This window comes from Xiphias gladius, chromosome 5, assembly GCF_016859285.1.
Source record: "Xiphias gladius isolate SHS-SW01 ecotype Sanya breed wild chromosome 5, ASM1685928v1, whole genome shotgun sequence".
Lineage (NCBI taxonomy): Eukaryota > Metazoa > Chordata > Actinopteri > Istiophoriformes > Xiphiidae > Xiphias > Xiphias gladius.
In genome coordinates, this window is record NC_053404.1 from 11,443,616 (window position 1) to 11,456,729 (window position 13,114).

Here is a 13,114-nt window from a genome sequence, read left to right on the forward strand (position 1 = left end):
GAAAAAGATGAAAATCTGTGAAAAGACTGCATTAATCAAAGCTCAGCTTTCGGAAGAGAAGAGATACGGAACAAGATGAGCAGACTGAGAGAAAAAGAGCAAGAGAAGGTGATGGAGATGAGAGAGGAAGAAGAACAGGTAGTGCCCAGCCTGCTGAAAAATTTTTTAGACTGACAAGGCTGGGCTGGTTTGTTTTACAGGGGTTTTGGACACTTTATCCGGTCAGGATTGCTGGTTAAACTGGTCATATAGCTGGACATGGGTGGTCACAGTGGTCTTGCTGTTCACTGTTGTTAGATAGTCAGACTGGTATGGTCTTGAGTACACTTTAGCTGGAATAGCTTGATGGTTAAACTGATCCTAGATAATGATAATGACGCACACGCCCAATTAATGTGTCCTGTCATACGTTGTTTTGACAAATCAAATCAGGTTTCTTTCCTTACATACAAAATAAATCCAGAAAAAATAATTAAAGGAGAACAGAGACTTATTTGATACGTGCAAGGCAACCTTCCTATACTTTTAAATATAAGAAATATCAGCCAATGAAAGCATGAGAAACAATTATTAGTTGTCTGTAAGTAGAAGAGTGTATACACTAGTAAGGTAAAAAATGTTTGTATCACAAGCATTTTAAAAAAATGTGAGTCAGTTCAGATCAGGTGCATACCTTACCAAAAAGGTACTACAATGGTATACAAATTATTGTCTACAGAAACTACTACACACATACCAAAAATTTGAAGCTGAAAAATAATTTATTGCACTCTAAATTAACATTAGGTAAAAACTTTGACATGAAGGTTGAGTTAATATCAGAATTAAATTTTTTCCAAAAACACTATTTGTAACAAAACTGTCCATAACTCAATTTTTTCAAACTGTTTCCTTACAGTTTTTTTTTTTCCTTTTTCACCAGGTCTTGAATTTTTTGCAAAATGTAGCATCCCACCAGCTACTCAATATTCTCCCTGTCTGTCTTCTTCTTCATTTGTGCCTTCAACCATCCACTGAAGCACTCTTGAAAAGAGAGGGGAAAAACAGATTAACAATTAGCATTGTTTTATGATTACTTTAATTTCTGCACTTGTGATGTGGAAAACTAAAATTTAATGTTCCAAACACTCACTGTGATTGGATAAAAAACAACACAGTCTGCAAAGTCACAGGTGTTCAAAAAATTCGTCAGCATCATCTGTCTGCCTTGAATGTTTTTTAATGCAGTTTTGAATTTGTTAGTTCAAGATGGCATTCAGTATAGGAAGATGTGCGGCATACCTTTGAGGGTTTAAATTGTGTATGGTGTAAAGGGAGGCTTTGTTTTCATTTTTTAGCTTTTTATTTTTTGTTGGGCATTCCTTCCCAGACACGCATCTTCCACGCAACTCTACCGAATAGCATATGGCTACAGCCAACTCTTTTACAATGTGTGAGTCCTTTGTTGTGTATAGGATTTTTCTCCACACCTCCTCTCACAGCCAGATGTCTTCTCAAATGCAAAAAATTTATATATTTACACACTATTTCTGAGTAATTAATCTCAGCTAAATACCTTTGAACACAACAAATTAATCAGTAACCAAAGCTTGAAATGAAGAAATATATTAATGAATTGAGGGCTTTATGTACTGGAACTTTTTTCAAAAGTTTTATAGATGAATTGAGAGCTTAAATACAGCTAATATTAGACTTACATTTGTTAGGTGAGCAGAAAGGTGACCCCTAACAAATGATAATATAGTTCTGTATCTGTAAGGTGTTTATTGTTAACATGTTAGCAATAATTAAACTAAGATTATATTAAAATAATGTTAATAATGTTTTGGAGTCTTTCTGTCCCATTGTGGTCAAATCGGTGAACACAAACTCAATAGAGCATCAATGCATTTTTAGTTATTTCATCAATCAATCCAAGGTTATGTTATTGCCTCTATCTGGTTCACCCAATGTTTGTCTGCTAGTCCAATAACCCTTCAACCGGTCACAAATTTTGTGGAGAGAGTTTTTATGCAATGCCTAAGGACTAACACATGAGTGCTCACATGCACAGTACTGGTTTGGCCACCAATTTGGGATTGAGCAATCAAAAACAAAACGCTTAAAAACCTATGGAAATAATACGTACCTTCCCCATCCTTTTTTTCCAAAAGTCTTAGGCAATGTATCAGCAGAAGTGGCTCCCTGTCTGCAGTGGGGTTTTTGATTGCTGTTGGTGTCAGAGGTGCAATGGCTGGCTCACAGTGTCAAAACATCACTAATTCTTTCTCCACAGAATGTGGATATGAAGCACAAAGAAGGGTTAGCATAAAAAGTTCAGTAACAGTATTAATTAATATTACATTGGATAACTATTATTAAAAGGACTAAAAAGTCTGTAGCAATGACAGCACATCTGGCTACCCCATGACATTAGTGTAACTTTGACCAGAAAAATCAAAATGTTGTTCCCAGTGATGAATTAATGATTGAGTAATTATCTCCAGCAGGATTTCAACGCCCTCCAAGTTGAATTTCAAACCATAATAACATAAAGACCAATGGCTGACTAAAAGCTACAAATTCAGAATCAAGAGGTATTACTCTCAAAGGAGTGACGGTAATTTCATATTAATTTAATTTGTAGTTAATTCCTTATTAATTTGCTGTTTGTTTCTTTTCTATACAGATTGATCTTCTTTATGAGGCTCTGTAAATTTCCATTTTTTAGTTATTTAAGGTAATCTGTTAAGAAATACAAAACACTGCAAATACTTTCCCTTGAAGGAAAAGATATGGACTGCACTCCTTAATGCAAAAGCTAGTTCACTAAATGCTATTTCTGATCGCAAGTATAAAGAAATTCTTTATCAATGGCAATTGCTATGTAGGTTTAAACTAGTCTACATGTCTGTTTCAAGCAGGTGCCAGCCACTGATTAGAAGTGAAAATATTACAAATTTGGAAAAAATCCCCCGCCCGAAAACAGCTTAACCTTCCCCTCTCTGCATGTGATCGCCAAATAAAGTGATGTCAGGCGCAACACACAGTAGCTGCACACAGCAGGGGGTCAAGGTGTCCAGGCATCCAGTTTTAGAGCACTTCAGAGCATCAATGGCCCTATAAATAAAACTTACTGCCTTTCCTCTGGATGTCCCTTCACTTTTATCCACTGTAACATCATCTTCCAGATGGATCTTGGGCACTCTTATCCTTTTTGGAGGATTATCAGTTTACTCCTCAATCTCCTCTTGGGTTTCTGTAAAAAGTGTAATGTAATGTAATGTAGTTAATGTTGAGCGTCTATGTTAACTTTATAGCTATCTAAATTACGTAAAATCTGATTAATGGCTAGCATAAAAAATTACATTGTAAGATAACGTTAGCTTGTTCAGCTAGTTAGTTGCTAGCTAAGCAAATGATATTAATTGTGTCACATACATACTTTCACTAGGAGAGCCTGGCCTTTAAAGTAATCATCTTCCCAAAGAATGGGATAAAAAAAAAAATGTCTCTCTGGTATGTTTTCAGATCAAAAATGTTCATAAATGAAGCTGTCCGTGTATCTTACATAGGCAAACATCCTGACTATCTTGGTTTTGTTTCATGCCATTTGGCCGTCTCCTCACATTGCCTGTCTTTTTTCCGCATGAGGCACAGCTCTGGAATCTTCTGGTCAGAGCGGTTTGCCTCATGGCTGCGGTTTGCCTGCATTCAGGGCTGTAATGCTGCTTGGAAGGCACAAAGATGGACTACCTGTGCACTCTGAGAGCTGTCATCTGACAACAAATGATCATTATTGTTTCAATTCTCTTATTATTGTTCTAAAATACAAGGTCTCTTCTTAATGAGTTTGAAATGTCTTAATTATGAAGAACACTTAAAATGAGATTCATCACAAACCTGTGTTCATATGAACAGTGGACATTGACATTACTTCTCATTGCTGTTATTGCATTACATGTTAATATTTTTAAAATGGCATAATAGGCATGGGTTTACGGAGAGTAAACTTGATTAAATAAATATATAATATCAAAATACAAAACTAAAATTATAACACTTAATGCATTGACAATACATACCTGACTGATGCTTTCCGAAATCCCATGTTGCGTCCTGATTTCTGCCTGTGTAGGCCACCTTGGACGTGAGGCATTACCCTGTCTTCAGACATCATTTTGCGTGATTTTTGTCGATCAGATCTTGACATGTCTTGATCTGGGATATGTTGCTTTTAATGGTGTTATTACTAGTGTTATTACCGACATTTAATGTATCCAATCAGTGAACACTTCATGATGCAGGGGATGAGAGACACCACAATTTGGGTGCCACTTTACACTGGCCTTCAATTAGCAGCCTACATGTATATTAGAAGGATCTCAAAAATTATCATCATGTTCATGAAACATTATTTTACTGTTAAGATGCCAAAACTAATGTACAAAGAATACCTGGAGCCTTGCGGTAGCTAAGAAATACCAAGATCTACTCTCAGAAGCCTGTAATTTAGATATGTATATTATTTCATAATATTATGGTCCTGCAACTAATGTCTTTCTTGGGTTGTTATATTTACCAGTAAATATATTGGTATGCTCTTTAATTAGAAAGTCTGTGATCAGTTTGCCATGCGTAATGTGGATGTCATGTCTTTGACGAGGATGACATGCCCCAGATAATTTGATACATGATAGAGATGAAAGTGACAATGAGAGATTTCAACATGCAACTGAGGTAAATGTTTTGAATTAATTTAGATTGTATCTGAACTTAAATCGTTTAAACTTATATCATATTTCTTTAAAAGAATCAGGCATCTTCGGATGAGGAATTGCTGCACGAGAAGAATGCCACTGCAAATGAAGGACAGAAACTCCTGATAGAGTTTTATACTCTCATTGCGTTTCATTGCGTTGTATGAGATCCACATGGCTCCACTAATGTGAATCTTTTGAAAAGGAGGAGGACCTGTATAGTTATTCGCAAGAAATTATAGCTGGAGCTGAACTGAGAGTCTGCAAATTGTGATCGAAGTATGCACTCTCAAATTAATGCCACCCTCGTTCTTGCTATGTTTATTCAGTTGCCTGCGGCTGAAGTAAAAAAAGATGTACCTGGACAAGAAAGACGGCATCTTGCAAATGAGGCACATTTTCAGAATGAAATGTTTTGATCATAACCAGTCCACACTGAAATGATTGTGACATGTGAGCGATAAATGCCACCTGGAAGGTCACCAAGAAGGTCAAGTTATGCTTGTCTCGTTTTACAGTTTGAGTATTTTCACTCTGCAGTTATCTGCCAGTATAATAGGAACTTACTTTACAATACCAAAGAGTTTGCGACAGAGCTTCTGATTCAGTTTTTCTACCAGGAGCAGGAGAATCTATGACAAGGAGCACTGAATCTGTTCTGGAGGCTCATGAAGGAACAGTACCTTATTAACACAGTTCGTGTAGGCTTCTCCTTCAATGTGTCACCCATCTGTATATCAACTGAAAAATGTAAAATACTGAAATTATTCACAATTTACAATATAGCATAAATTCAGGGCTGTGATATTTAGCACAAAAAGCTAGCTTAGCTCTAAATGGAACCACGTTCCTGCACATGCGCAGTGGCAAATGATGTACAAGGAACTGCTCTCCTGAGGGTTCCAATTTTATCAGTTACTTGTCTCTGAAGTTCTTTCTAAAAAGTTGTTGCCTTCTTGGCAAAGGAACATGTTACCCAGTGCAGCAGTGTACCTCACTAACGTGTTTTTAATCGATAGAGGTCTACAGCACAGAGGAATAAGATACAATATATCAGGCTTTGGATACACATACAAAATTTGTAAGTTGGATCAATTCATTGTTTGGTTTTGCACATAAGATTTTTTGACAAAAGAAAAATATAGAAAATCGTCACCTTTATCCTTTAAACCACCACCTTCAAAAATAGTTGCAAAGTGAGTAGATAGTCAACATGGTGGATCCATGTTTAAAGAAGAAACACAAATGAACCTTGTTGTATAAAGATGTTGTGAAAGTTGTCAAAATAGAGCTTAATATGTCACTGTTCTTCCTAGGCTTTGACTCCATCAGACACTGATGTAGACACATTGCAAGAGAGCGTGTCTTCAGAAGAAGATTCAGAGTCACCAGAAGACAGCAACTTGGACCATTCAAATGATCCAAATGGGACTGGAGTAAACATGGATAAGGGCACAACTCTGATGGCCACAGGTACAACATCAATGGCTGAGGCAAGGCAAGGCATCAAATAACTGCGCTTGATGATATGCTAAAACTTATCAATTATTTATTTGTGCAAGGTGTTGTACTTGGGTCAAAGTATGTCTTTAACAAAGTGTTTCAAAATAACATTGACAAAGTCAAGTTTTATTTTTACTGTAAGGCCTGTAAAGCCAATTTGGGAAGTCAAAATGACGTGCTAGAGAACAGTGTCACAAAGTGTTTATTGTTCAGGGTGTTTAGGGTGTAGTTCACCAGTTGACCCAAACACCCTGAACAATGGGAGCTTCTTTATCAGTGTCCCAGTAGCTCCCCAGATTCAGGGCATTCTTCAAACTCCAGAACTACAGAGCAAGTTGTGCTACAGGGTGGACAGACCAGTCAAAGCAGAAAACATTATATCAGATATTTATAACCTGTACAAAGTACTGTCCGCACCAGAGGAAATTTTATCAGATCCTAACAACCTTTCATATACGTTCCATTCAGATGGTTCGCCTCTTTACAAGTCATCAAAATTTGCCATCAGGCCTATTTTAACTTCACCTTATAAAGGTGCCACCAAACAGTAGGTTCAAAGACGTAATGTAGGCTGGGTTGTGGTTTGGATCAACAGACCCTCTGATGTGAGTTTTTCTTAAGCTTTTTGTAGATCAAGCAGAAGTGCTTGCCACCAAGGGAGAGTCATTGAGAAATGATGGGAAAGTTGTCATCAGCAAAGTTTTGGTTGTCTGTTGCTGTGTTGATTCCAAGGCCAAGTTGGTGCATGGCAAAAAGGATGTTATTAAGCAGATTGTGGGTAGATTTTTGCTCCACAGGTCCACTCCATATTTCATATCCAAACACAGAGTGAGTGACCGTGTTTGTTGTGTTTGTAGTCAGATGACTGAGTACTCAAAGGTTCAAAATTGGACAAGTGAAACTTCTTACACAGGCAGAGCACCAGGCTTTTGTGCAGCAGGCATACAGCCTCCAAATGAATTCCTCTCACACAAGAGAATGATTCACCAAGGTCTTGTTTTCACTAGCTGTAATTACAATCGAGCAAAGAGACACAATAACTGGTGTGTCAGATTGGCTGATGGATCTAGGGGAGAACTGCATCAGATTCTCTCTTATGATGTAGATGGAGAAAGTGAACTTGCCTTGCTTTTCATCCCATTTTACACACTTCCAGCTGCCTTCCCACAAGAGATGTCAAGAGATGTCTGCTTTACATTACCTGTGTCAGACAAGGTGATAGATCACAAATGCAGCTGATTGCAGTAACGGGATTCTACCACAAGTGTCCTGTCATAGAATGTGTTGAGAAAGTGTTTGAGTGTGATTTACCAAACTCATATGAGTGAGATTAAAACATGGCAGTAGTTATTCACATTAAGGATACTTCTGTGACTTGTTTGTCACTTGTATTGGTCAATATACAGTATATATTATGAAAGCTTGAGTAAGCATTCTAAAAAATTAAAGTTTGGAGCAAAAATGATCAATAAATATTCTATGCAAACAAGTAAATGTTATTTATACAGTGTTTTAGCATGCTAACAGAAATTTTCACTTAGGCCTGACTGAGTGACCAGTCATACCAAGCTAGCTAGCTATACTGAAAAACGAGCAAGACCAGCCTGACCAACTTTTCCAGTCCGGGAAACCAACTAAACCAACCTAACACCAGCTAAGACTAGTTAAAACCAGAAACCATCTTAAACTGGTCTATGCTGGTTTTTTCAAAAGGGCAGGATAGGATTAGCAATACAGTATGTCCCTGTGCTGTTCAACATAAACAAAAACCGACTGACTTCATCATATTCAAACAATGTAGTCCAAATTACCAAAAAAAAATGTATGTTCTTTGGTAATTACAGTCAAACCTATAAACTCAATTTAACAAGAACACAAACCTAACATAATTATAGTGTCATAATATAGTATTATTGATATGTATCTGCAGATATTTTTGGATAGGTATGTAGTAAATCGCCCTGCCCAGATTTATTAAAGTGAGAGGAAGACACACCAATTTATACTGGTGTAAATATGCATCACTACACTTAGCAACTGTAAGTACACAAAGCAGGCGTGTCAAGCTTTCAATTTCTCCACAAGCTAAAACTGTGCATGGGTCTGTAGTAAGAGTGATACTCAGCATATAAATAGTTTGGAAGTTGATGTATTTGTTTTAGCCTTTCCAAAACTCACAACACAAGAGCAAAAGTGCAAGAACTGGATTAAACTGTTTTAAGGAAAAATTTTAAAATTTATCATATCTGGCAACTAGATTCCTTTCTGTTTAATGAACATTAATTCCAAGTCTAAGAAACACATCATTGAGTAACTAATGTTCAGTAGTTTCTGGGCATATAGGTTACATCAAAGAACGAATTAAAAAAAAAAGTCCAATTCATGGCTAGCCTATCCACTATACAGTATTTTTCACTGCATGGTAGCAGGTCATGGATGCTTTCAGAATTTAGGCTAAAATTAGTGACACTATCTTCATTTAAAACCAGAGCCAACATTACTCAAGATAGCATAACGTTACCCAAACACATCAGATAGTGCTAAATACCTTTTCTCTTGTAATTTTGAAACTTAAACATATTGTTTTAAAATTCTAAGTAGTGTGTAAGCTAGCAGCCAAACTGGGTTATTGTTTTCCGTATATAGGTCTATATTTAAGACCCATTTTACAAGATTCTTGTTTTATCATGAGTTAGCTGGAAACGTGATTGGCTTAATTAGCTAACTACTAATTAGCTACTAGAAAACTGGTTGATTAAATCTGATGACAGTTGTCATTTCAAACAAGAAAATGTTGGTCAATGGCTAGAATTGGGAAGCTTCTGTTGGAAATCAAAGACTAGTTGTGACACTGAGCATCTGCTCTCCTACACTGCTACACTGTGCACTGTACTCTATAGAGAAAGACATAAAATGAATAGGACAGTGTGCAGGATGGAGAATATGCAAACAACAACTGCCTCGTGTAAACCAGTTTGTAATATTAATTTTGTATTAAGGTATAAATATTATATGATGAGATACTGTTTTATTAAGTGAAGATAAGAGTCACATTATGGGTAGAAAAAGAATAGGCCATGATTTATAAATTGTCTGTAGGATTTTACTTCATGGATGTTTAAAAAAACATGGCTGTGAAGACAGTTATGCAAATGATCAAATGTTTTGTTTTTCATTCAGGCATGTGAATTATGATAAAAAGGAAAAATGGCTACAGCAGCTACACAACCAATCACTGGGCATACATGACAAGAGAGGTCTTTACAGATCTTAAGTAATTAACTCATTGCTATCATTAAGTCATGATCACTGAAATGAAACAAGTCAGTATGTTATATAAAAGCTCATTCTAAATGCTTGGTTAAATCATATATTCATAATTTATCTCTCATAATAAAGACAGATAGCCATCTTAATATGCGAGATACTGAAACACAAAGGAAGACAGAAGCTGGGGACAGGTTGGGAAAGTCACTAGCATATCTCAAACATCTATTTACTCTGTCTATTGATGGGAGAGTAATTCTCCATATGTGTTTCTCATAGATGAGACTTCCAGGTGTGTGTGAATAACATGCACTGCATCTGCATACAATCCAAATCGTCAAATGTCAGGTATATCTCTTAGCTCTGATGCTCAAAGCTACTAACATGGTGACATTCTGTCTGAGCAGAGAGAGATGAAGAAGATCTGAGACAACATGGCAAGATGGGCTTTCTATTGAGTTGAAGGAAAGCAAATCAGTGGGACAGCAAGACAGCAAAAGATTCTTTCAAAGTTCATGCATTGGTTTCAAATGAGAAAACAAAAACAAAGATAGTGTTGGCTGTAGGGAGAATATAAACTCACTTGAAACCCTCTTTTTCTGATTGCTAAAATGTTTGGTCCTTAATCTGTTTAAAAGGAGCATCTTTTTATTTGCATACAGAATCTCTAAACATATTTTGCCTTACTGATTTGTCGTACCTCATTGAGACATGAAATTGCATGCACACATGAATACAAACATATACAATAATGTGATGACTTTTTTCAGTGATAAGTATTACAGTTAGTAAGGGCTTACAATTTGAAATTTTGAAATAATTACAGTACATTTAAAAATCCCAGTAATAGGGTAGTAGTAGGGTTGAGATCAATTTCTTCCTTGTGCATTCAGAGGACAGACTTAGTTTGTACTGTGTGGGAGGTGTGAGAAGGTGGTTAGCTTCTGCCAAAGTAAGAGAAATGCATCTCTCTTTAACTCAAAAGTTGTCTTTTTTATGTGTGTCTGTTTAGTTGCCTGTTAGCTAATGTTAGCTCGGCTTACATTCAGTTGGTAAGCTGTGAGTTGAGGATGGCACTTCTCTGGAGTGCTCATGTGGTCAATCACTGGGGCTATGCTAACATAAGCTGTTGAGGGTGAGTAAATACTTCCTGGCTAGCTCCAACCACATTGTCTTGTTTTATATGCATATTAGATACAGAAAATGTGACATGTGGTGTTGAGGATTTGGAGCTGTTTAAAGGTGCATTTGATGGAGCAGGGTTGAGTAAAGTAAAGTAACAAATAATGTACTAATTACGTTCACTTTTGAGTGATTAGCATATTAATATAAATTACTTCTTCAGTCTTTTATATGCAATTGTAACTGTCAGTAGCTGATTCAGTTTTTCGGGTAACTTCCCCAAAATTATTCATATAGCATCCTCTTTTATTGTGGCTCTTGTAGGAAAAGCTCAGGTTTTGCACGGAGCTCTAATCAATACTAAGCCGCCTGATGCAAATAGTAAATCTTCTGACACACCATTCCTTTTGTCGGTCATCATCTCAGAGGGGTCTCCTTTACCCCGGTTGTGGACATCAATACACACCACCAATGTGGTGATAATTATACCGCGATGGCCTTTTGCTTTAAGAAAAGTTATCTGCTGTCCCTGGGGCTCAGACTCCCCTTGCATCTATGAGAGGCAGACGGTGGGAGGAGGACATATGGAAAAATGTTATATAAACACACACCTAGATGCATGCACACACACACAAATAGATGCAGATATCCCTCCACCAACAAAACTGGCAAAGATGCATATCAACCTGCCCTCACACACACCAACAAATACACACACCAATTCTCTCCAGCTGGATGGCAAGTTTGATACTGGTTGAAAGGAAGAAGTGGATCATTGGCGTCAATCCTCTTTTTCAACAGTTATGCCTAAAACTCCTCCGAGAATTTAATCATATTGAAGTCTGGAGATGCACACCCAACATGGGACAAGAGAAGAGTAGCACACAGAGGCACACATACACCTCACTAGGTCATGTGTTCATTCAAACTGTACACTACAACTCGAGTGTACACATCTTTTCTTTGAGGATGAAGGAATTGTTTCACATTCTACATCAAATAAACACTGTTGAGCTTTTGGTGAAAAGAAAAACTACATCTTTGAATAAACCAGTTCTGATATTGAAAAGAAATTAGTTTCACTTAACATATACAAAAAGTGAATGGAAAAATATGTTTTTCATTTTTTATAAAATCATTCAGTTTTGTTCACAAGGCTGTGCTTTGATTGAATATAGACTAGCAACATCGCCTGCGGTCATGTTAACTACTTATCTAGATACAATGCCAATACAAGTGGAATATTAAATGGAATAACATCATGCCAAAGTGCTGATGTTGATAATCTTTGGCACTTAGTGTATAATAAAGTCTTTCTCTCTTAACAGGCAAATTATAACCTCCAAAAAAGTGTCTAACTGTAACCTACTGCACTGCTGGCACATAATTTACACCTTAATAAGCTTAGCTAACAGTGCTTCCCATTTTTTCCTGACAGCTGATTCGAGAAAACTACACCCATGTCTATACACTGATTGCTGAATGGATTTAAAGCTTGTACTGTGCTACTCATACATCACCATCTGCCTGCTGTAGCCTATAGGCTGCTTACATCCTAAAACACAGATGTAAACAGTAATTTTTGTTGCCAAAAATGACTACTGAAACCCCAGCCTTCGCTTTTCAACTGTTGTAATGAACACTGAAGCTAATCTGATGTCAGGCTTCTGGTGACAACCTCTAATGAAACAAACTGTGTCTGTTACTTCCTCCTGCTAATCAGAAACAAGACAGACCTATTAAAGCTCAAGCTTTCGTTTGCTAATGTCTTGGATGTGTGGCTGTCACCCTCTTAAGGCTTTTTTAGTCTGCAGTCGGGTTTTCTCTGTGCCTACAAGAGCTCATTTAAAACCCTCCAGGAACATTTAAGCATCAGCTTCAAAGTGTGAAGAGAACAACTTGTACCAGCGACAGCACCGAAGGAAAGACAGAAATTAATAATCAGAAATGAGGAAGTGGAGAGAGATCAAAAGAGAGAAATCCCCACTGGTAGAGTACATTACAGCTAACCTCTGTGATTACTGCAGCATCTGGAACGTGAGTGGTGTAGCCACAGACCACCAGAGACATAGATTAACTCAAAGTGATGGAGGGCCGCTGCAGTTTAGCCAGTTGCTAACTCTAAAGCTTTACAAAAAACCTGATCTCCCTCTGAGGCAGTGAACTACTTCATATACAAACATTAACTAATGCATTGTAAATGAAGCCTGTTTGTTGTGGTGTGGTGCCACCCCAGCTGTTTCCCCTCTAATATGGATCCTTCCACTTGACAACATAAACAACTTGTCAATTAGCAGCCTGTTTGTACAGACGTTTATAGCATTTAATTCACCAGGGGTGTGGCTGACTGAGACTGTGTGGTGAACCAACACAGGCAAAAGGGAATATGGGATAATGGAAAAAGAGTGTGTGCTTGTGCTCATTTGCAAGACTATAATTGAACTTTGTGCATGCTTCTGTGTGTGCTTGTGTCTTGGTGTGTA

The 13,114-nt window shown here is 37.2% G+C and overlaps 1 protein-coding gene across 4 annotated transcripts in view; it reads right to left on the reverse strand.

Annotated features, from left to right (window-relative positions):
• The window catches only part of sema5a (sema domain, seven thrombospondin repeats (type 1 and type 1-like), transmembrane domain (TM) and short cytoplasmic domain, (semaphorin) 5A), a 127,480-nt gene that overhangs the window by 19,814 nt on the left and 94,552 nt on the right, over nt 1-13,114 (reverse strand). The window lies entirely within an intron of this gene.